This window comes from Fukomys damarensis, unplaced genomic scaffold (assembly GCF_012274545.1).
Source record: "Fukomys damarensis isolate Sample0158 unplaced genomic scaffold, DMR_v1.0_HiC HiC_scaffold_31, whole genome shotgun sequence".
NCBI classification, from domain to species: Eukaryota; Metazoa; Chordata; class Mammalia; order Rodentia; family Bathyergidae; genus Fukomys; species Fukomys damarensis.
In genome coordinates this window covers 11,222,821-11,245,398 of record NW_022900943.1, presented here as the reverse complement: position 1 = coordinate 11,245,398, position 22,578 = coordinate 11,222,821, and the positions used below count along the sequence as shown (strand labels likewise).

The window sequence follows — 22,578 nt, the reverse complement described above, 5'->3', positions numbered from 1 at the left end:
GAATGAACCCCTTTAAAGAGTGCTATGGACCTGCTGGGTACCCCGAGGCATGGCAGAGGGGCCCATGACGAGGACATTGTGCCGTGCTCAGAAACCAGCCCTTTCCTCCAACGACTGCTTCCAAATACATGTACCTGACTCCTGCCCTAGGACAGTTCTTTCCCTGAGAGCTCAGTCCTTCTTGCTGAGATAGGCATGGTGTTCTCCCCCTTTGATTCCCTGAATAGGCTCAGTCTTTGCTAGCATTCAGTGGTAAAGACACTCTGAGTCTTGTGAGGTAGCTCTCTTCCTTGTTATTCTTTGACTTTCTTTAGTTTAGGGGGCTTTCATATTTCAGAAATGAGCGTCTTCTGCTGTGTACTTCTGTGTGTCCAGATGCGTATACCTGCATTTGAATGTCAAATTGCTCCCTCTTGGGCCTAAAGCCGTTTGAGTTTTATGTGTCCAAGCTAGGAGCCCACCGGGTGGCGGTAGGGGGTAACTTTTCTGGGGCTGCCAATCAGAAATCTAGGAGAGTTCTTTAATATTCTTTCCCTCGGACTCCTAAGAGGGCTAAGTTCCACAAGAGGTCCTAAGGTATCAGAAAGGAAGTTTTCGTGTAATTTTCTTCCGGAAGTTGAGTCTCTGAAGTCCCTCCAAGTTGAAATGGAGCAGTAGAAGGATCTGGCAAGGGAGCCTTCATTGTGTCAGTGTGCAGAGCCAGGTAAGGGGGCAGATCATGGGAAGGAGTGCCAGAGATAAAGCTATTAGCTTTGACTGTGGCAGGCTGGGATGACTGCTGTCTGGGTGGCTAAATTGTTACATTCTGGGAATGACCATTTGATTATTGTCCCTGACTTGAAGCCTGAGGGACCCCTCCAGACCACTTCCAGGCCTGTTAGGGCTGTAGTTCTCAATCACCTATGTGCCAGTATCACCTAGGGAGCTATTTTAAAAATAGAGATTCTCAGTGTTCACTCCAGACCTTATAAATCAGAATCTCTTGGAGTTGGGGCTTGGCTTATAAATTATATGATGCTTTAATCTTCCACAGATGGCCTGTATGCTGTCATGGGCCAATCTGGGGATTTTAAGGGAAAAGAATCCAATCCCACTGAGTAGAATGCCATTTTGTTATAAAACAGAATTATTGCCACATGCAGAAAGCATGGACCAAAAGGAGAGGCACCAAATTTGGCATCCCAAGATTTGAGTTTGAGACTCATCTCTGGAATCTTCTGGATAAGTCCTTCAACCTCTGAGCCTCAGTTTCATCATTTATAAAATGAGATAGGGGTTCTTACCCCGTCTTTGTCATAGAGTCATCTTAAGTACCAAAAAGAATAAATATGTGGGAGTGCTTTAAGCACTGAAAGACAGCATTAAAATATATGATATATACAAAACTCTATTAGTGTTCTGTTGGTGAATTTGTAGTGAATCCAGTGAAACAGATAACGCCTTGTGAATTGGCTTCCCTGATTCTGCCCCTGTACAATAGAGGCATGTTTATTTAAATTACCCACTTCTTGGGCCCCACCACCTAAGAAGCAATTACTGAACTTGCAGATGCAAATGAGAGAAATGAACAAATGTGTTTACTTCTGCTCCCACCCTAAAGCCTGGTGAAGTTACAGTAAGATGGTTTTTAATGACACAAACACACAAAGACAAGGAAAAGGAAGAGAAGATAATATTTTACATAATGGAGCTGCACAGCCAAAGGATGACAAAGACTTGGTAGGATTGAGGCAGTTGAATCCTAAATTAAGCAACAAGGAAAAGCCAAGAAGCAATACAAGTGACCACACTGAACACTCACCCCAGTAAAGGCTTAAAAGTTAGTGATTCTATGTACATTCAAAAGTGAGGTTGAGGGGCTGGGATGTAGCTCAGAGGTAGAGCACTTGCCTGTTAGACATGAGGCCCTGGGTTCTATCGCCAGCACACACACGTCTAAGAAAAGGATGAGGGTGGAGATGAAAACATAAAAAAAAACTTACAAGATTGTCCAAGTAAAAAATAAGAAAAAGCTACATGCAAAAAACAAAAAAGAAAGAAAACCAGTAAAAGAAACAGTGCAATCAAAGGATACCCTGAAATTTCTCCAGTTCCTCAGGCATTGATGATTTCATGTTTGTTTAAAAGTGATATTTAAAGTAGAACTTGAAATAAGAGAATTGTTAACACTATTTAAGAACACCTCAAACATTCCTGTCATCAGGGAGGCTGCCTTTTTTCTGTCTCAGGAGAAGGCCGGAAGTGTACTTTCAAGTAAACTCTAGGGCTGAAGGTCAGCACAATTGAGACCAGGAGCCATATTGGAAACAAGGGGGTTAAATGTTCACAACTTGTCAGCCTCTCTGCCTTAATCCCTCACTACTTACCATATTTCTGGCAGCCAGTTTAATAACCTACAGTCAGGACAGTGGACACTAGCCCACCAGAAATACCTTTAATTTTCTAACATTGTAAAGTTTTCCCAACAAAATGACCTAAGTAGTCTAGCCAACAGGAGAGCCAGTGCTTTTGTTTGTGCATTGAGCTTCTAGATTGCTTTTTTTTGTTGGTTGGTTTGCTAATAGATCACCAGATATTTGAGGGAAAGCATGTAATATGAAAGGCTTAAATAAAATCAAAGAAACAAGAAAACTCAATTGAAGAAAAGTAACTGTATTTAGAGAGGATATTTAAAAATCAAAACAAAACAAAACCCTCAGGAAAATAAGAGATTACATCCATAAAATAAGGTGCTATGAAAAGGAACATTCATAGAACTTATGAGTTCTCAAAAATTAATATAGTTATCTAAATTTCTAGAAAACGTAACAGTGTAAAAAAAACAAAAGAAAAAAATATTGCAAATGAGTATCAGAGGTTAAACATCTATTATGCTTTAGATCTAAAATGTACCCCAAAAGTCTCATGTCAGAGGTGTGACTTTTGAAACTTGTTGGATCTTGGGGCTGCTGTACTCATCAGTGTATTTGTACATTAATGAGTTCATAGCTGACTGTGCTGTTTCAGGCTGAGCTTGGTCAGCCAGTCACTGGGGCTGTGACCTAGAAGAACGCATTCTTGTCAGTCCTCCTCCCACTCTGTCTGCTTCCTGCCTTCCGTGTGGTGAACAGCTTTCCACTGCTCTTTCTGCCTTGGGTCCAGTTTGCCATGGACTGAACCCACTGAAACCAAAGTCAACTTCTCCTTTACATTGTGGAGATCAGGCATTTTTTCCAATAATGGGAAATCTGACTAATACAACATCAAAATAGAGTTCCAGAAAAAGAAAATAGAGGTGAAGAAATCACTAGTGAAATAATTCAAGGAAAATTTCCAGAACTTACGGACTCAAATTTTATATGGTAAGGAATCATTGAATAACCAAAACTCAGAGATGAAAAGAGAGCTTTTAAAATTTCAGAATTGTCAGTCCAAAAATTAAGAAATCCCGGGGGCTTTCAGGTTGTATTCAAAAAATCAAGTGTTAAAATGACATAAAATCTCTCAAGAGCACTAATAGATTATAAGATTATATTAGCAAGAGAGTAAAGAGGAAAAATTATTTCCAGCCTTGAATTCTATATCTAGCCAAACTATGAATATAGTTTGAGACAGGAGGATATTTGCCAAATATATAAAGATGTAAGTAATTAGCCGGGCGTGGTGGCTCACACCTGTAATCCCAGCACTCAGGAGGCTGAGGCAGGAGCATTGCTGTGAGTTCGAGACCAGCCTGGGCTACATAGTGAGTTCCAGGTCATTCTCAACTACATAGTGAGACCCTGTCTCAAAAAACAAACAAACAAAAAAAATATGTAAGTAATTTACCTCTCACAGGTTCTTAGAAAGTTGCTGAGGACTATGCTTTACTGAAATAATAGAGTAAGCCCACAAGAGAGAGACATAGTTTACTGAATTTCCTTCATTTGTTTGTTCATATTTTTTCTTCCTCATTGAGTTTATTGGTACATTTTAGGTATACAGTACAGTTACATTTATCATTGAGATCTTGTACCTTTATATGACAGGTCTTGGTTCTCACTTTTTCCCCTTGTCCCTGCCCTCCCTTCACCCCTCCTCCCTTCCCCCTTTACAAACACTTCATTTCCATTTTTTCATTTTCTCATATTTTTTCTTTTCCCTTATTCCCTTTCCCCTACCCTTCCCACTTTCCCTACAACCTTTAGCCCCTTTCTTCCTATTTCACATTGTCGATTATCTCACTAGGATCTTATGTAATATTATAGTTTATTCACACCAGAGTGCCTGTTTATGTTTATTCTCCATTCTTGTCTGTGCCCAGAGAGTCTTAGCTCTATAAGTCACATTAACCTTGCTGGCTACTTCTCTGTCAGGTTTGGCCAATACAGATAATGGCGAGAGATCAGTAGGAAGGACCTAAGCTGTGATATTTAGTCCTTGTGCTTCCTTGCTGCTGGGTTTCAGGGTAGTAGAGACTGCTTTCACCTGAGACCATGACTTTCATTGACTTCCTATGACTCCAGCTCTTAAGGGTTTGGATAATAGTTTCCTGCGTTACTGTCATCGCTCTTTGATGCTGTTATGTAGCGCCCTTGAGATTTCAAACAGGCAAAAGGCCTTGGGAGAGATTTCATTTGAAAACAACATAATGCTGACTGTGCCTCAAGATTCTGAGAGGAGAGATACAAGACTGGAACGTGGTTTGGGGGTTGGAACAGTGATAAGAACAAAAAAAACAAAGCAAACAAAAAAATGGAAAATTAAATTCAAGAAGGACAAACAATAGCGGTGGCAAGGAAGAGTAATCGTGGTTCCCTATATGGCTCAACTACAGCATTTCTGCAGCCACAGTAATGTCACGGAGTATGGACCTAACCACAGTCACCGTACGACTCCTGGAAGAGGAGAGGTGAGAAGTGAAGGTTGTCAGGGACAGCTGGTGATGATAGTGGCGGCAAATGAAATTTACATCCTCAGCCTTCACGGGGAAGCCAGTAATTCCAAAACTAAATAAGGAAGACCTAGTGTAATATAAATAGCAGAAATGATCTACAGGAAGCTTATTTAAAATGATACCAAAAGATCAACTACTTGTCTTTGCAATAAGGAAAATAGTGAGATGAAGACCTGTGTTTGTTTATTTACCAGACATAGAACTGTCGTCTTTATACTATGGTCAGGTGCATATCTGAGTAAAGTAAAACTTATGAAAAAGGAAGCTTATTTTTCTTTAAAAGAGGAAAAAGCATTAACTTGCCTATTCTGTATCCCAAATACTAGAAATTCCTAAACCTCTAAGCTGCCTTCCTGGAGAACAGAACTAAGACAGAGAAGTCCAGAGCAGGTAGGCATGGAGACTGGGAAGGCGTTGTGTGAGCCGTCCTGTGGGGTGGACGCAGCCCTGCCAGGGACACAGAGAGGCAGCAGATGGGCCCTGTACCCAAGGGAGCGCAAAGGTGAGACCATCAAAGGGTGTGAGCCGTACAAGCTGAGCTGTCCTAGACATCAAGAGATACCCCAGAGGAAGGAGCACTGGAAATGCACAGAAAGCTAAGTTCTGTTAGCAGGGCCTCAGATCTGCTGCCAAGCTCTTGCAGCTAAAAACCAAAACTGGGGCACGAACTGTTACACAATCCCCATGATCACAGAGAATTATGGAATGTACCTTGGGGGTGGGAGGAAGAGCTTTTCTGAGCAATAAATTCTCAAAGAAATATGTCATGTGGGGCTGCTATACGACATATGTACATGACAAGCCCCTCAGTAACTTGGCTACGGCAAGTACAGGGATGAGCTCCCTATGGCATCTTTGACAAAAGTCATGGCAGAGACTGCAGGGGTGGACGTAAGCGCTAGCCGTGTGGTGTAGGCATGACCAGAGAAGTGCCCCAGGATGTCTGGCTGTGTGCCAATTATTAAAGACAGAGAATGTTTTCAAAATCTGAGAAACGTGGGGACTGGTGTGAACAGCAAAGTGAAGCAGATATTGAGAGCAGCTGTAAGGCCAAGAACATAAAGCAGGAGGGTGAAAGCGGCCTTCTGTGGTGATGAGAACAATCAGTGTCTCAAGGCTGCCAGGAGAGGAATCGATCTAAGGTTCAGACAGAAAGTGCTGTGCTTCTTTGGGGACTGAGGAACGAAGAAAGCCACAGGTAGCTTGGAAGTGGCCCCTAAAGGTTTGAGCCTGCTGTCTTGGGAATGAAGCGTGGAGCCAGGGCATTCTGGGTCTAATGATGTAAATGTGGCCTGTGTCTGTTACTCTATGCAGAGTATTCTACACTCGACAGGAATCTCATTGTGCCTTTGATTTGCTTGCACTTCAAAGGGGAGCTTGAGAAACCAGAGAGCCTTCCAGATCATTCACCTTAGAAGTGCCATGGAAGTGAAGAGTTTTACTCTGATTTGGAGGTTGGGAAACTCCTGGAGGAGGTGACTTTCTGGTTGAGGCTTGAGGGATTTGCAGGATGCTGACCCTGGTGGCTCTGAAGCCCACAGGGCTCGGGGACAGAAGGATGACACTAGGGGTGGAGGACAGAATGGCCAAGTGTCAGTCGTTTGGAGAAAGAGCATAGAGACAAAGGTTGGAAGCAGGACCAGGACACGCTGTGGGGAGTGCTGACTGCCAGACCAGAAAAACAGCAGGGCACTCGGTGGCTGACGTCAGCGTTTGTGGGCGGTGACAGCTCCAGACTCAGAAGTAAGCTGCTGGTGGCAGTAGTGTTAAATGCGTGTCAGGACTGTCACTTCTCCCTCCTTGTGCCCATTCCTTAAGTATTGTTCCAACATCCCGACCAGCAGGCTGGAATCTCCTTGACAACTGCCTGGACTCATTCTAGGGGGGCAGGTAATGTGGTCGATGACTTACATTTCTTACTGCCAGTCAGTGAAGCAGGAATTGTTTTACTATCATTTTATACGAGGTGAAGAGCGAGAAAAGTTTGGGGTTTTGTTCAGTGATGTGTGGCTGGTAGTGGTGGCCCTGGGCTCAGGGCCCAGCCTCATACTTTACCCCTTAACCCATAGTGCCTGGTAGGGGCACCTGTCCTTCTTTGTAGCCTTAGAGAACCCAGGGATCCATGCAGATCAGAAGCTCAAAAGATTCACTTTGGCCTCCTCATTGTTGCCAGCACAAGGACTCCAGAGCAGGATAGCAGAAGACCAGCCTGACTCAGGGAGAGGGGCCGCTTCCCTGGGCTTCCAGGGGAACAGCAGCCCCTGCCTGTCAGCCACTTTTATTTCCTCGTCCTAAGCTTGGGGAACTCACCCAGGTGCCTCTCATACTTGGTCAGTGGGCTGGAAGGCAGTGACACATACTCTTGTGGTCACTTCTACTCAACTGCAGGGAGCTTGGCCTCAGGACCAGTCTTACCAGTCAGAGGGCAGGCCAATGGTTAGTTTTCTTCCCGATTCCTGTCACGATATCTACAATTTCGTTACTGGAAATCCGCATACTTTTTGCTCCTGGAATGTGTTATTAAAATGAACATCTTCCTGGTAACGGCTGTGTTAAATACCTTCTACTAGCTCACTTCTCTAGGAATATTTGCATGAGATAATCACAGGAATCCTATGGTAAGACCACAAAGGGGATGCAAGAGGGAAGGGCTGAAGTTAACGTAACAGCAGTAGCAGTGGGAGAAGGATATTGACTGGAAGATTTTGAAGCTCCAGGGGTCTCTCTGCCTAATCACATCAGCGAGGACAATGTCTGTGGTTTAAATAAAACAAATTCATCACAAGAGTTATCAAGCGAGAGATAGGCAGGGAATTGATCCATTCTTCAAGCCTACAACAAGGACCTACCCCTGGACTTTGTGCCAGGGACTAAGGCAGATGCAAGTGGATTTAATTGGGTGAGTTAGACATGATCCTTTCCCGTGAGGAGTTTCTCCTCCAATGGGATTAAGGGAGAACAGAGAAGACATATGTGAAAATACCCCCGATCGAGGTAGTGAGTGTTAAGTAGAAGGTGCTATGGTAGTCCAGGTGGGCATGCTCGCCGAGACTGGGTAGCGCTTCCTGAATGAGGTGCAGCTGAGCCATGCATGGGAGAATGGGCAGCACCTCGGCACAGGGCCCGAGTGAAAGGTGTCTGAGCATAGAGAGGATAAAGAAGGAGATCTTACAGAAACTCCAGGGAGTATTGAGGAGCCGAGAAATGACCTGTGGTTTCACACAGCTCATGAAGGAGAGGCTGGAGAGAAAGGTAGAAGGGCTCTAGTCTGGATTCCAAGGACCAGTGAGGGCTTTGACTCAGGGAGTCATTCTATTCCCAAGACAGAGATCGCTTTTCTGTAATGTTCATGAAGCCGCGAAGGGCTGCTGGTGGTGAATAAATCTCTGTGAGGAAGGGAGTGTCTTGGACAAGGAAGAGGAAGAGGGCCACTTTAGAGTGAGACAGACCTGAGTGGGATTTCCTGCTTGTTTTTACTTTGTTGAGAAAGTTTAAGCAAACTATTTGGTTTTCTGTGCCTTCACTTTTTCCATCTCTAAAATATTTTCTTGGAGGAAAGCATTTAACGTAACTAGACTGGAAATGTTCTCAAATTCCAGGACTAGAGGTTATGGTCCCTCTGGTACTTGCCATACTTTTTGGCTCTTTTGAGTTCCTGAGAGGACGGAGGTAGTGTCTGCTTCGAGTGTCCTGTTTCCTGCCTGGCAAAGAAAAGCCAGAGCTGAGACTGGAGGAAGTGACAGGCCCAGCAGCGGACCAAAGTGAATCCCCCCACCTCTGCTTTGTGTCCTGACTGCCCAGAAGGGTCCAGGCCTGTAGGGAGTGAGCCTGGGTGCAGGCAGCCCCGCGTGGACTGAGTTAGGTGACTTCTGTAAGAAGCACGTAGTCAGGTCACCAGAGTTTAAGAAATTGGCTTTTCATTTTCCCTAACAGTGAAGAATTGGAAACATCTGAAATGTCCAGCAAGAAAGGGTTAAATAAGTCACGCAAGGTGCATACTTCGAATTACTATGAGATCATAATATTTTTTTACGAAGCAGTGTTATCGCAATGTGGTCATTTAGTAAGTAGATCTTCAGGAAGTATGTATATATAAGCCTATTACCAATACCTGTGTGCTCCCTCTGTTTTAATTAATAAATACTCATTATCGTGGCAAAGGCCCTCACTCAACTTCTGCACAAGATCCTACTGGTTCCGCGTCTTCTAGATGTGAATCCAGTGGTGCTGTCTTTCTGTCCTGCTGATTTCTCCCTTCTCTCCTGGATCATTACTGTCACCTCAAAATCATGCCATAATATGACTCACTCACAAAACTAGGGTGAAATACGCTGTATCCTTGACCCCGTCTCCTGCCAGTTACCAGGTCCTCTGCTCCTCCTCACAGCACCACTGTTTGAAAAAGCCCTTTCTGTTCGCCTCCCTTCCCTCCTCTCGTCCCCTCTTCAGGCTCCTTCTGTCCGTCATGCTGTTGTCCCTGCTGCTGAACCCAAACTACCCTTGTGAAGTCATCGGTGCCCAAACTCAGCTTCCCTCCTTGTGCTGCAGCAGCCTTTGCTCGCCCAGCGTCCCTCCTGCTGCAACACTTCCTTTGTTTAGCTTTCCCTACATCAAACCCTTCTGGTTTTCTTCTTCCCTCTGGCTGGCTTTTCATAGAGAATTTTATTGGGTTCTTCTCATTTTCCTTACATTTTAATATTGCTTTGCTACAGGACTCAGCCCCTAGACCTCTTCCTTTGGGGTTTTTTTGTTTTTGGTTGGTACTGGGGATCGAACTCAGGGCCTTGTGCTTAGGAGGCAGGCATGGTGCCACAGAGCTAAATCCCTGGTTCCTTCCTTTATTTCTAAGTGACCTCATCTGATCGGTGATTTTTAACACCACCTGTACACTGCATATTCCAAAGTGGCACCTCCAGGCTGAACACACTTCCGCTTGGATGTGTAAGCAGCATCTGGAACTTGTTCTCCAGATGGAACTTCTGGTTCTCCCTGGGCTGCCCTTCATTCTCCCTGCCCTCATGCCCTACATCTCCTGAGAGCCTCTCTGTCTACTCAGGTCATCTTGTCTGCTGTTCCCTCACACCCACAGCAGTCCATCAGCAAACCCCACTGTGCTCCGAGTGCCCGATACCTGGCAGCATTTCCTGTTCAGTGCTCCACCTCTGCGCCTGGTCCGAGCTGCCCACATTACTCTCCTCCGTACTCCCTTCATTGTGCTGTCTCCTCGCCTGGATTTTCTACACAGCGGCCAGACTTGTTTGTAAGTCCTTCATCCTGTGGCTTCCATTACTTATAGTACAATCTGCAGCCTTTACCTCACCCGCAAGGCCATGACTAGGCCCTCACTACGTCTCTGAGCTCATCGCCCAGCCCTTTCCTCTTGTTTCCTCTCCTCTGCTTGCAGCAGCCTCTGTGCTGTTCCTTAGTCTTGGCCAGAACATTCCTGCTTTAGGGTTCAGCTTGCTATTTCCCTTGCTTTGAAGTCTCTTCTCTCTGATTCCTGCTGGGCTTACTCTGTCTGTTTAGGTAACTCCCAAATAGTCCCTAATCAAAGAAGTGTTTTTTGATCTCATATTCACAAAATAACATCCTCCGTGTGTTGCCTGCCGTTACCCATCGCGTGTGGCACAGACTGTGCACTGCCAACTCCTGCGTCGTTCCTACTGATGGCAGTGTGTGCTTCCTCTGGCAGTCTGCAGTGCACACCTGTGTAGTTGTTTATGGAAAACCTGCTAATGTACATTATAGTACGAATTTATTCATGTGTTTGTTTATCTCATGACTTCCCCAGTAGGAGAGAAGCTTTCAAGAATGGGATTTGGCATATCCCGGTGTGTAGAATAGTACCCGAAATGTGTTCGAAAATTATGTGGTGTCTGAATGAATATGTGCTTGGTGTATGTGTGTGTCTGTATCTATAGAAACAAAAGGTCTAAAAAGATATGCTAAATGTTGGTGGTGATTATACTTCAGTGATGGAATATGTGTGATTTTTCACTTTCCTTTTTATTCCTTTCTTTTGGACATGGACATTTGAATAACAAGAATATATTATTTTTATGCAGATGCACATTATTCCGGAGTCAGATTCTAGTTCTATATTTTACTTGTGCAAACTAAAGCAAACTGACCATCTCTGTGGTCTTTAGCGTGGAGATGCTCTCTGGTTCATTGGCTTGTTGAGAAGATTAAAGAAAACGTGGGTCAAAGCTTCGCACAGCAGCTTTCTGAGAGTAAGCTTTTAGGAGACAGCATTCCTCCTGCTCTTCTTACCTATTACGTGTGTGTGGCAGTCACCGAGATGTAAATGAAAGCCCTCAAATCCTGAGGATGAGCTGCTCCATGCTTAACCCGCGATTTCCTTCCCTCGTGGCAAAAAGAAATCCCCGGGCTGGACGCATGCCCTGTGCAGTGCAGCGCCATGAGCGAGCGAACCAGAGGCTGGGTCTGTGCCATTCATGCCCCAGTGAAGATTCGTCACTAACATCATTTGAAGTCTTTTAAGACTTCCACATCACCTCCTGCTTTCTTGTGCATTGTGGCAGGATAATAGGCTGGGTGGGCAGGAAGAGGATGGAGGGAACCCATTCTCTGCTCTGTAGTGGGCCTGGGAATAGAGAAAATCCAGGTGACAGAATGACTGAAGCTGATTGGCGCAAACAGAGCGGGGTCTCTTGGGTCTCCAGGAGGGAAGAAAAGCAGCAAGGAGCTTGTCAGAGCCCACTGAGTCCTCCTTGGCCATGTGCCATGTGCCCAGAGCCGGGGGAACCTCCCATCCTTGGCTGGCCATTAAGGTGGCACTGGAACAGGGCAAAGCTGCAATCTGATCGAGCTACCTGCCGTTAGCTCAAGAGCAGAAGACAATGTCAGAAGTCATGTTCACATCGATCATAATGGCGCACGTCATTGCTCACCTGCTAGCTTTCCAAAGAGCCCACCAAGGAACGTTTTAGCCAACTGACTCAGTTGTTAATCCTGGCAATACTTCTGGCCTAAATCCTGCCATCCTCTCACCATGGGAAGCTCAATTATATTAATCTCTAGTGAAAACTGAAGGTTTCGCTTCCCCTTCTCTTCTTTAAAACTGGAACAAGCCTCAAGCAGTTAGCTCCCTTCCCACTGTCCTCTGGCCCATCATCACTCTGTAGGATTTCAGAGCCATTCCAAGCAGAAAACATCCCGAGTCCTCACACAGGAGCATAGCAGTAAGAACACCAGAGATGGTCAGTGGCCAAAGGTCTTTAATTAGCGAACTATTTTCAACCCAAAGTATGCCTCTTACCAAACCTTCAACCCCAGATGAGTCTCCTTAGACATCACTAAAAGCAAATTAAGACTTTCTTCCTAGCTCACCTAGAGACATTTCCAGGGACCCTGTCCTTTAGCTTTTTGAATTGTTTTTTTCTGACGATGAGGAGGGAGGACAAGAAAATGAATGCCCTTTCTTGGTCTCCAAGAAAGGAGTGTACCAGAGATGTCTTCTGTGGTGTCTGTCCTATCTGCACCGAGAAAACCTGTCGTACCCAGTCACCGTGTTTCAATCTAGCCTTAATGCTTCCACCCCAGCTTCAGTTGGTTGAACAGGAAGTGAGGAGCTAGTCAAGGGCAGGTGAAACATTGGCCCATGAGGTATGGTGTAAGAAACTCCGCTGCAATTGGAAAGAACAAAGGCAAGGGGACTTTTGCTTTCAGGAATTTAAAATGGAGATGATCTGAAGTTGAAGGTATGCATCTCATGAGGCAAGATGAGCCATTAACCAGCTGACACTGAAATAAATCAGTGTTAGAAAACATAAAGAACATGATTCAGAGAAGGTCTCCATGTTGGTAAAGGTGTTGAGGCCATTTCTGGGCTGTTGGAAGAGGAGTGGACACAGGCAGAAACAAACATTGTTACTAGAGATCATTTGCCCTTAGTAGATCTACTTGTGGGTTTGACCGTTTAGTTAGTCTATAACTTTGAGCAACTCCATAAACTGACTCATAGTAGAGAGAGACTAAAGCTACTTTTTTCCAGACTTTTTTCCTGTTGTGCACAGAAGAGATAGTGTCAGTGTGCCCTTGGGGCCTCAGTCATCCAGCAGACATCACCAGCACATTCATGGTGTTGACAGTATCGGCAGGCTTGCTCTTCTCCAGCCACCTTTGGCCATCCATACAGCTATTTTTCCACTGGGCTCCTTGGGGCTCACCTGAAAATGACATTAGCAGTACTTTCTCTTTTCCCAGTGGCTCAAAGAGCACATTTAGTCTAGTTCGGAGCCACAGCCTGTATAATTAGACAGGCATATCCTCCTCTTGAGTGTTCCCACATTCCTCCAGGGGAAAGACCCAGTGGACTCACAGCCAGCCGAGCACATTTTCTATTTGGTAATAGAGCCCCTGGAGATGCTGTGTGAGAGGATTCAACAAAGATCAAATCTCCTCGGGCAGTTTTGCTCTACACTGCATCAGCTTGGCTTTTGCCTCCGCTCCTCTGTTTTGTTTTATTTTAGGAATTGATGTCCTGAATGGGTTCAAAACATTTTTGGCAATTTCTGTCAAATAAAACATCACTGTGTGTCTTCATCCACCTTGTTCACTGGATCTGATGCTTTGCAATTTTTGGCTCTTCCCTAAAGTGACCATGAAAGGCAAATATTTTGAATGGATGGAGAACATCTTGGCAGCCACTGCAGAGCAAGGAAAGACACTCACGAAAGAGGACTTCCAGAGCTGCTCCCGAAAGTGGCAAGAAGGACAGGATAAGTGGTCTTCAAAGTGAGGGGGACTACTTGGGGTGGGATGTTAATAGAAATGGGTCTTTTACTGTAATCAACTTTTTACAATTTAAACATTTCCCGTATTTGTCAATCATAGCTTGAGTTCAAAGGCTAGCTAGCTTTTAATAGCCAAAGGATTACCAATTTTGATCAGACAGTCTAAGCAGTTTGGGTGCACAGGTGGGGCCAATTTGTCTGAAGAGATGAGAGACATGGCACTGTGATACCTAGATAGGAGTCCATGTGCTCCATCCATATTGCATCAAAACTCATCTCTCATCCCACAAGGAGCCACTTTGGTAGTAAATAAATCACAACGAGAGGAGATGGCAACTCCTGGAATATTTAGAAGACATCCTGGAATTGCATGGGATTAGATAATTTAATTTATCTTAATTATGAATTAGCCTCAAATTAAAACTAAGAGAATTTTAAAGAAAATCAAATATAAATGCTAATGCTTTTGCCTGAAGAAATTTGCATGTATTTGACATTTGACCATATCCAAACTTAAAAGAATTTAGCCTATTAGAAAAAAGGTTTTGCCTAGTAATTCCTTTTTTTTTTTTTTTTTTTTTTTGAGACAGGGTCTCACTATGTAGTTGAGAGTGACCTGGAAATCACTGTGTAGGCCATGCTGGTCTTGAACTCACAGCAATCCTGCTGCCTCAGCCTTCTGAGTACTGGGATTACAGGCAAGTGCCATCATGCCCAGCATGGTAATTTTAATTTTACATGTATATTTCAGTAATCTACTTACGTTTGTGGCTTAAGATAATCACTTTATAACTAGTATTGGAATATGGAAAAATTAAGATTCACTGAACTTATAAATTTAATTTATAAATTTATAAGGTTTACATACTTAGTTTTTATATGTTAACTTGGAAAACTGCTATGCTTAAAAAGAGTATAGGATGGCAGTGATGGTGGATTTAACATCCATATAACTTCCCTCCCTTTTGAAACCCTACTAAAATTATAGTTAAAGGATTTTTTTCTAAAGGCAGAAATCCATGAGTATGGGTTTCAGAGTCATAGATCTGACTGCTCATTTTAGCCTAAGGTGCTTTTCTTTCCCATTCCCGGTAGAGTAGATGTGGGTTTTCTTCTCTGTGCTCTGGACTGGAAGACCTCCAGTCCCAGGTGCATGTGAACGCAGTGGCAAAGAAAGGAGAGGGAAGGAAAGCGGGCGTGTGCATGTCCGGTGTTGAGGGCCCCCCCTCCCAGCACCCTGCTCAGTCTGCCCCAGTCTTTCTTCCCCGGCAGCTCTGTGAGCATCCAGAGCTGAGATTCTATCTCGCAGGCCGATTGGAAGCCTGTACTCTGGGAAATCTCACCTTCCCAAGAGGAAAGACCTAGAGCCCATGGCCTCAGGGACTCCTGGTTAAGTAGTCCCATCAGCTCCAGCTAAAATCCAAGCATCTTTTTGCCTCTTCAAAAACAGATACGCAATGCTTGCCAGACCTCTGAGGAAAGAGCCAACTTGAGAAGACCAAGTCGAACAGGAACCAGCGACTTGCAGGGAACAGAGACCATAGTGGGGAAGAGAACTTACTAAAAATAAAACCATGATTATTCAAACAAAGAGATGAGTGAGGATACTACATTCATGACACAAGAACAAAATGGGATAAAAAAGAGAAGATTCCAGGAATAAGGCTGTTGACAGTGAGTAACATGGTAGCATAAATGAAAAAATCATGAGTAGTTTTACTGCCCTAAAATTCCTCTTATGATCTGCCAGTTTCACCTTTCCTCCCCTCTACCTGCTGATCTTTTACCTGCCATCACAGTTTTGCATTTTTCAGAATCATACTTTATATATATATAGCCTTTTCAGATAGCTTCTTTCCCTTTGGAATGTACATTTAAGGTCCCCCCAAGTCTTTTCATGACTTTTCAGCTCATTTCTTTTTAATGTTGAATAATATTCCATTTTCAGGGTGTACCACAGTCCACACAGCTATTCACCTACTAAAGAATGTCTCGGTGACTCAGTTTGGGCCGCACAGAAGAAAGCTGCCATCAGCATCATGTGCAGGTTTTTGTGTTGCCGATGTTCTGAATTTTGGCCATTCTGATAGGTGTGTAGCAGTATAATTTCCCTAGTAACAAGTGATCTTTTCACATGCTTATTTGCACATTCTGTCATTGTAAGGTAGGAAACTACTTGGTAATGTGCCCCGACCAAATATGGGGTAAACCAAGAAAGAGGGGTACAGGAGCACCAAGTAAAAAGAAATTCTACTCATGAGGAGACAAGGAATTCGTGGCATAACAACCAGGAACAGTCACAGGGTGATTGGTGTTTAACCCACCCACACCAGCCCATTTAGGAGAATGGAGGGCTCCAGGGGAAAATGGGTCAGTTGTTATCGTGCTAGATCCTATTGTTATAAAATCTGTGGAATACAGTAGGAATTTGGGGTAATACCATGAAATTCATGGAAATTACAGGAAGAATTAGCAATATGTGAACACAAACAAACCAGTAATTGTTAACTGCAGGAAAAGCAACAGCAACAGAAAACCCCAAAATAGGATCATAGTGCCCTATGAGGCTCAAGGGCAGAGGTAAGGGGAAAAAATGAGAATCAAGACTTGTCATGTAGAGGTACAAGATCCCAACAATGAATGTAACTGTAATGTATCCCTAAAATGTACCAATAAACTCAATTAAAGCTGAAAAAAAAAGAATATCAGTTACATTAATAAATAATGTGACTGCTGAGAATTGAGGTAACCACAGTGAGTCAGTGGGCTGGAGAAGTGAAAGGGCAGGTGGAGTGAGAGCGGAATCCTCACCTTATATGATGGCTCAGGAGACAGTGACGCAACTTGAGCTGTGCAAAATTACTACCATATGCATGTTATGTAGAAGAATGGAACAGTGAGCATTCCAAGCCCAAGATAAAATAAAGGAAGAAGAAAGGATTGAAAATAGCTGCCTCTGCAGACACACAGGGGGTAGTCAGAGGAGAGGAGGAAGAAAAGCGCAGTTTGGATGCAGTGCGTCCCCTCTAAACTAAGGCTGAGATGTTTCTCCCATCATGCAACATGGAGAAGTGATGCGGTGGGGCTTTGGAAAGGTGATTAGGACTCTGCTTTCGTAAATGGCGTAATCCACTCACGATGAATGGATTATCTGGAGAGTCTGACTAGCCCTCCTGCTTCCTGCCACGTGAGGCCCTGCACCCTAGGATCTTGCTGACAGGATGGCCATGGGGTACCTCAGCTTGGATTACAGCCATGTGCCAAAATAAATAAACCTCTTTTCTTTATAAAGCACCCAGTCTGTGCTATTTTGTTGTTAACACAAAACAGACTAAGACAAAGGCTTTTCATACCATGTGACTGTGAATTATGTACATGTGTTACTTTAACAATTATATGTTAATTTAACAAAAGTGGAACATATTACACATATTTACTATTTAAAGTGTTAAGTATATAAAATGGGGTCCAGTTTAATTAAGGGCCCCTAAAAAAGCTTGACAGCTTTGCTAGAATTAGATAAAAAATAATCATGTTCGTATGTTGAATTTAAGTTTAAGGAAGAATTAGTTTTGATGAACTTGAATAAATGGAGCATCGTTATTATTTTATGAAAAATCAAAGCAACTCCTTTTGTCTGCTGAAAAACCCGTCTGGAAGACATGAGACTCCTTCACGGCTTCAGGTTGTCAAGCCTGTGCTGAACTTGGGAGGAAGGTGCGGAGCTGTCCAGAGGTGTAGAGCCAGCCAGGGCTTCGGATGGAGCTGTCTTCAGTGGAGGTCTTTCACCCTCCCTTCCCTGAGGTGACAGGGTCAGGGGAACGCCGATCCCCCACTCCAGGCTGCATTAGGACCCAAGACCATGGGGGTGGGCTGCTCCCTGGATCAGATACTATTGTGCTGAGCAGCTGCCTTCGCAGGCGATTCCCAGCGGGCAGATAGCGAGGCTGACAAATTGCCTTCTCAATCCTGCTAGTGACCTTCCCTGCCTCACCTTATCCAGCTTTGGGAGAACCAGCAGTGGCTGCTAATTAGGCATGGATTGAGGGTGGAGGTAGAAAGGCATCAGGGGGAGACTATTGTCTAGCCCTCCAACTTGAAAGGGCCTCTGGCCTTTCCTCAGAATGTGGGACTGGAATCGCTGAATTTAAACAGGCAGGACAATTCTAAAGTAGTTTAGAAAGATTCCTTCAGACCAGAGTCATACATACATGTTCTATAAATGGCCAGATGGTAAATATTTTAGACATTGTGGACCACAGTCTCTGCTGAGTCTGCTCAACTCTGTCATTTTAGCTCCAAAGCAGTCATAGTAAGTAAATGAATGTGGCTGTTTCAGTATAACTTTATTAAAATGATGCTTGGCCAGCTGTGGCCTGAGGAATGTAGTTTGTTGACCCCTGACTTAGGTGAGTGTATGAGGAGGTAGAAATGGTCAGTAATGAGACCCTAATGGTAGAATTTCAAGCTTTTTAATGAGTGGGTGAATCTCAGGGGGAATCTTGTCTATAGCAATTGTCGAAAGACTTTCCTAATTTGAGTAAGGGGAATTTACCATTTATATAACTGAAAAACCCAGAGGCAGGTTTTCTTTAGGAGCAGCTGGATGTAGGAATTTGAACGTTTCTCCTTTTTCCTCATCTTTGGGCTCAGGTTCTCCTCTGAGGGCACCCTTAGATTCTGTTCACAGGGCGGTAAGATGGCAGCCAGCAGCTACCAGACTCACACACTATAGAGAGAGAGTGGAGACCTTGGCAGCAGATTCGGGATGCACTCACGTCCTGGCTGAAGTCAGCCTAATCCATCCTAGCATTCGTTAGGACAAGCTCCCTTCACTACTCCTTTTCTCAAAGGTTCCAGTTACCCTCACTGCAGTCTTCCTTCTTCCACATAAGCATGACAGTCAGTTTTTCAAGCTTCATGAAAAATCTCCTGGCCTTTTGGCTACATCTATATACTCTGTCAATATTAAATCTTCATATGTGGTGCAGATTCTCATCTATTTGGGTTTCCTTTAATAGCTCTTACAGATTTATAATCTTTGCTATATAGTTCTTTGATGTTTTGATAGATTTATTTCGAGATTGTCGATATTTTTTTGATGCCTGCAGGTGTTATCTGTTGGCGTACGCTACTCCGAAATGTAGTGACTTAAAATAGCAGAAAAGACTCTTTCATCTTCACAGCCTCTGTCGGTTAGGAGTTTGAGAATGCTTATTTGGAGGGTTTTGACTCAGCCCTTTCATGAAGTTGCAGTCAAGCAACTGGCCAAGCTGCAGTCAGCTAACGGGTTGACTGGAGCTACAGCTTCCCTTCCAAGGTGGCCCTTGCACGTGGTTGCTGACACAAGGCCACCATCTCCCCCATAGGGGCTTCTTTCCCAGCCCCTTGGGTGTCCTCATAATATGCAGTTGGCTTTCCCTCAGAGTGAACCGAGAAGAGAGATCAAGGAAGAAGCTCTCTCTCTCTTCCGTAATTGCTATAGTATGGATACAGTTTGCCTGTGCTCCCCAGGACACACTCCCAAGAAGTCCTGAGTCAAAATGTGACCCCACTGTGTGGCATTAAGGGAGTGGGAACTTGATTGACCAGAAGTTTACAGGTGGGGCCTTTGAGAAGTGATTGGGGTCAGGTGAGGGCGCATGAGCAGAGCATTGTGATTGAATACTGGTGACGTTATAAGAAGAGAACTCATACACACACACACACACACACACACACACACATATACACACACACACTCACTCTCTCTCTCACCCCCCAGCTCTTGCCATGTGATGCTCTGCCCTGTCTCAGGACTCTGTTGGCAAGAAGGCCATGAACAGATGCAGCCCTCTCAACTTTGGACCAGAACTGTGGGCTGAAATAGACCTCTTTTCTTTTTCTGAAGACAGGCTCTTGCAACGTTTTGTAGTTTAGGCTGGACTTGAACTCAAGGCGATCCTCCTGTCTCAGCCTCCTGAGTGCTGGGAATACAGGTATGCACCACCATGCACTCCAGACCTCTTTTTTTTGTCAGTTTCCTACCTCAGTTATTTCGTTACAGTAATGAAAAGTAGTACAACTAAGAAACAATAAAACCAATACAATGATCTAACCTCAAAAGTTACCTAGCATCACTTCTGTCACTTTCTGTTTGTTAGAAGTGAGGCAGTAGTCGGGTTCATTTTCATAGGAAGAGGGTTAGATGCCACCATTTGAATCTTGAAAGAAAAAAACCCAAACAATCCCCACCATGTCCGTTTTTGTTGTTTTCAGGTAGAGTTTAGTAAGTATTTTCTATGGGAAGTCTGTCCTGACCTGAACCTGTCCAGGACCCCCTTCATATGTGTGCGCCTCTTGGATCCTGTATTTCCATGTGCAGAGCACAAATCACCTTATGATATAACGGTTCTCAAATTCTGGCAATGGGGCAACATCGGCATCGCCCAGACATTTTTAGATGTGTGTATTTGGGCCCCACCCAGACCCCCTGAAGTGGAAACTGTGGGTGGGGCTCAGAACTCTGTGCTTCAGCAAGTTCTCCAGATCGTTCTGCTGCACGCAATTCTGCTTGACCACCGCCTCCTGCTTTAGGGGGATCTGCTTCCCTGTGGGATCCTGCAGCAGGTGGTGGCCCTGTGGGGCGAACCTGCATCCATCTGGTTCAGCGCTGTATCCGCCAAGCCCACGTAGATGCTAGTTTCAGACTGCTGCCTTCCTCTTTCCACTTCCTCCCGCCAACCTCAAAAGTCAGCCATGTTAGATTGCTAACCTCTTTGGTTTTGGCTTCTTTTTTTTTGCATCGCCTAGAGTCTCCTTACCTTCCAAATAAAATTGCCTCTACAGAAGCCAGCAGGAAGCTAAGAGGATCAGTAAGAGACAAGGACAGTCACAGCCACCGCTAAGGGTTGGTTGCTGCAGCAGCAGGTCCTCCCCTGTGTTCGCTCTGTGTTCTTCTGCATCCCCGTCCGCCAGCTCTGCTCCTCCATTTGTCTTAGCTGTCCACGTCTTGACGTGCCCATCTCATGCGGTCCTTTCCAGGAAAGGACTCAAGTAGAAACTTAGTTTTTTAAATCAGGCAAAATGCTCACTATACAGCTTTGGCTTATGGTTTCTGAGGAGCAGGCTCCCCTTTCTGTGTTTGGAGGGCCACTCCCCTCCCTTCGTTTCCAGAGAGGAACCTGAGATGCGTTCCTGTGTACCTCCCACGTGCGCAGGATGTGAAGTGTTCCGTGGCAGCTGTGGGACAGGAGGGCCTCCTCTGTGCTTTCTCCTGGAGGGAGTCAGCCTTACTGCTCTCCATTGCCGTTGACAGACAGCGGCGAGGGTGCTGTCAGGGGTGAAAGACAGAGCCTGTCACCACAGCCAGGTGAAAAACTTACCTCTGAAGGACTCCAGGTGAATGAAAGTAAGCTGGATCCCATACGCCCAATTATTTAGTGCAGGGGTCGGCAAACTATTGCTTGTAAACTTGTGTTTATAAATAAAAGTTTATTGGCACACAGTCATGCCCATTCCTTTCCATTGTTTTCTTTGGCTGCTTTAGCACTACAAAGGCAGAGTTAAGTAGTTGTGACAGATTACATCTGGCCCACAAAACCTAAGTATTTTTAAATATTTACTATCTGGCCCTTTACCAAGTTTGCCATCCACTGCTCTAATGGAATGTTGATTTTCCTCCATTTCTGTAGTGCCTAGTCAGAGCCTGGTCATGCCTAAAGAATCCAGCTTGAGTTCATCTATGCTAGTGGACGCAAATATTTATTTTCAACTTTTTACTTATTTCAAAAGCAGAAAAGTTGTGCAGTACAAAGAGTATCATATAACCTTCACCAGATTCACCTATTGCTAACATTTTATGCCTCTTGCTTTATCATTTGCTCACATTTTTTCTACACACATATAATATTTTATTTCACATTATATTTTTTAACCATTTGAGGCTAAGTTACACATATCAAAGCCATATTATATATTTCATTTATATGGACAGACTTCCTAAGAATTGGAATATTCTCTTTTGTAAGCAAGTAGAGTTTTCAGCATTAATAAAGTTAATACTGATGCAATACTGAGCTGGGCGTGATGGTGCACGCCTGTAATCCCAGCACTCAGGAGGCTAAGGCAGCAGGATTGCTGTGAGTTCAGACCATCCTGGGCTACATAGTGAGTTCCAGGTAAGTCTCATCTTTCAAAAAAAAAAAAAAAAAAAAAAATACTGACGCCATACTTTTATATAGTCTACCATCCAATTCTAGTGGATATTCTTTATGGCATTTCCTAGCATCCATACAAGATTCAGGGACAGGAATTGTATGTAGTTGTTATGAGCTTTGAGTTTTAAAAAATGTTTTGTTTAACCTTATTAAAAATAATATTTTAGGGCCGGGGATTTAGCCCAGCGGTTCGGTGGCCTGCCTTGCAAGCGCAAGGACCCAAGTTCGATCCCCGGTACCAAAAAAAAATTTTTTTTTTGTTGTGTAGTTAACAATTAGCCTTTTTTGTGCATTTATGTATTTTGATTATCTCCAGGCCCCTATTGCTATCTGTTACCTCCCTTATTCCCTCATTCCCATCTAATAATAGTCTCCTTTCTACTTTTATGTCATTTATTTTTAATCTGGATTTTTTTTTTTGGTACCAGGGATCAAACTCATAGCATAATTTCATTCTATACTTTACGGCCAAATACTACTCCATTGCGTACTTGTACCACATTTTCTTTATCCATGCATCTGTCAATGGACATCTAGGCTGGTTCCGTATGTTAGCTCTTTGAATTTTGCTGCAACAAACATGGTTATGCAGGTGATCCTATGAATGCTGACTCCTTCAGGTGTACACTAGCAAGTGGAGTATTTGGATCACGTGATACAAACTTTAGGATTAAGTTTGAGTCTTTTAACGAACAATTTCCTTTAT

General features: G+C 44.1%; 1 long non-coding RNA gene across 1 annotated transcript in view; it reads left to right on the top strand.

The window, feature by feature from the left end:
* LOC117283852 overlaps positions 1 to 14,301 on the top strand; it is a 29,853-nt gene extending 15,552 nt beyond the window's left edge. Inside the window, exons 3-4 of the long non-coding RNA XR_004514885.1 lie at positions 13,537 to 13,675; positions 14,265 to 14,301. This is a non-coding gene — a long non-coding RNA (uncharacterized LOC117283852). The remainder of the gene's footprint in view (positions 1 to 13,536; positions 13,676 to 14,264) is intronic.
* Positions 14,302 to 22,578: the final 8,277 nt, after the last annotated feature.